This window comes from Gadus chalcogrammus, unplaced genomic scaffold, assembly GCF_026213295.1.
Source record: "Gadus chalcogrammus isolate NIFS_2021 unplaced genomic scaffold, NIFS_Gcha_1.0 GACHA045, whole genome shotgun sequence".
Taxonomy (NCBI): domain Eukaryota; kingdom Metazoa; phylum Chordata; class Actinopteri; order Gadiformes; family Gadidae; genus Gadus; species Gadus chalcogrammus.
Window position 1 is genome coordinate 1 of NW_026613480.1, and position 2,500 is coordinate 2,500.

The window sequence follows — 2,500 nt, forward strand, 5'->3', positions numbered from 1 at the left end:
TCATAAAGGGGGTATCATGTGGTGTCTATTTGATGGACGGTTTCAGTTAATGAGCAGAGCCGATAAAGCCTTGTGCTTTTTTATTTTCTCTCCTAAAAAAAACCCAGGAGTAATAGGAAATATTGATTGGCATGGCAGTTAGCTTGTCAGCATGGTCATTTAATGTGTCAGGAGAACTAGTTAAATCGTCAGAAAAAATTACTTACACGCTCCCCCCTATTCCGTGTTGGCGCCAATAAAAGCTTAGGCCACAATATCACAAAACAAGCTTTTATGATATTTCTTTATTTATATTTTGCTGTTTCTAACTGACAATGAAAAAACAATCATATTTATGAAAATGACATTCCATGTATTTATATTAAATATGTATAATATATCAAAACAATAGCGTCCCCAACAGCCAATAATGTCGTTTTCTAAAAGGAAGGGTAAAAAAGTAATTATGTATGATTTATGTTGGGTTTAAAGTAAATCCCTTGGTTAGATGTGTATCTCTGCTGATGTAAGGCTCGTAAACATTTCCCCATCATTTGATGCTCCTTTACCAGGTTTTTCCTGGGCTGCTTGGGCTGTCCATTAGTGCTATCTTTTATCTCCTGCCTTCTCCCGCTCTGATGGGCTGCGTGCATGGTGCAATAAGTGATCCGATGTTGAAACGCTGATTGAGTAAACATTGACAGAAAATAGAGAGGGGGGGGGGGGGGGGGGGGGGGGGTGGGGGGGGGTTGGAGGGGGTGAGGAGTGGAGGAAGGGAGGAAGAGGGGGGGGGGGGGGGGGGGGGGGGGGGGCTTGTCACTTTCCCGCTCGATCGGATTATAACAAGACCATGTCCAAAGTTAGATATGTTGACGGTGTCGACGTTGAAGGAGGAAAATCGTGTTGTGTTCCTGTCAGGCGGAACTTAAAAGCGCACGTCTTTTCCTGTATTATTTTAGTACAAACAAATAGCGCCAATAAAGAGCCAACTGTTTTAATTAGCTTTTATAGCGCACATGAAACAACGAGTCCTCCATCTCAATAGTAGTGCCTCCTTGTTCCGGGGATAGCAGCACAACAGCACGCCATCTTTCTCGGCGGAGAGAGACGGCTGGGTTGATTTAGCCAGGTATAAACCGGCCCCCACGTAGAGCCTGAAACAATGTTATTTGAGGATGTTTAGCGAGCGGGAGGCGGGGGTCCTGATTGAATTTGCTCCTCGCTGGGGGAGACAGGCTCCATTAGGCAGCGGGCAGCGGGGTCTGGGGACCGGATACTCGCAGAGATAAGAGGGCGAGCTGGCAGCGCTGTGCGGCAGGGGGCTTCACCGCCCCGAGCCTCGGAGCAGGGGTCGGGGGAATAGAGCTGGCTCCGTAATAGCTGGGGGGGGGCGGTGGGGGGTCAGCGGGCGGGGGGGTGGGGGGGGGGGGGGGGGGGGGGGGGGGGCTAGCCGCTCCCTTCAGTGTTAACTAACGTTCTGTTGCGCTGACCTGGCGGGGAGCAGGTGGTAGTGGAGGAGGTGGAGGAGGTGGAGGAGGAGGTGGAGGAGGAGGAGGAGGAGGCAGTAGCATGGAAGGTGAGGGCTTTAATGTGGAAGGGTTGTTGTATGTAAGCGCCCTGTTTCAGCTCAAATTCGAATACTGGCAATAAAAAAAAGTGTTTGGTTGGAGTTCTAGGAAGGAGAGGGCAACGTGTGATCGCCATGGTAATGACCCACGGCAAAACTGGCGTCCTTTTTTTTTTAAGGTAGTAAGGGCTGTCGTTGAGTATGAGCCTTTAAATGAGCGATGTCGTATATGAAATTAAATTAACTGTTTAAAACAAAATAACAACCTTTTGGGTTCACTGGCACTTTAACATCTGGGGGCATTGCGTCACCGTATCTCCAGCGCCATCTTCCAGGACCTGGCTGAATTTGCGTCTGAGTCTGATCAGTGGTTTTATCAGTGACTGTCCTGGAAATGGCTTGTGACAGTAACAGGCTGGCTAATCGGTTGATTGATGGATGGGAGGTTTTGGTTGTTAGATAACCAGATGGACATATTTTCAGGAGTTAAGCAAATCAAATCAACCTGTATAAACTTCCTCCCTTTCCTCCCTCCCTCTCTCTCTCTCTCCCCCCCCCCCCCCCCCCCCCCCCCCCCCCTCTCTCTCTCTTTTTGCCCCTTTCTTTTTTTCCTTTTTACTTTTTTACCAAAGGCCTCTTATTTCTATCAATTTTACTGAGACCCTGACTATGGCTCTTTCTCGCTCCCAAGCTAACTAAGAGCAGACCAAGACAGCAGAGTGTCCCAATGTTTTATGAACCCCCTCACGAGTCTTGACTATACCACAGCCTTTCCTTCAGGCACCATGGCCCCCCCGGTCTCTCGGTCTCTCTCGGTCTCTCTCTCTCTCTCTCTCTCTCTCTCTCTCTCTCTCTCTCTCTCTCTCTCCCTCTCTCTCTCTCTCTCTCTCTCTCTCTCTCTCTCTCTCTCTCTCTCTCTCTCTCTCTCTCTCTCTCTCTCTCTCTCTCTCTCTC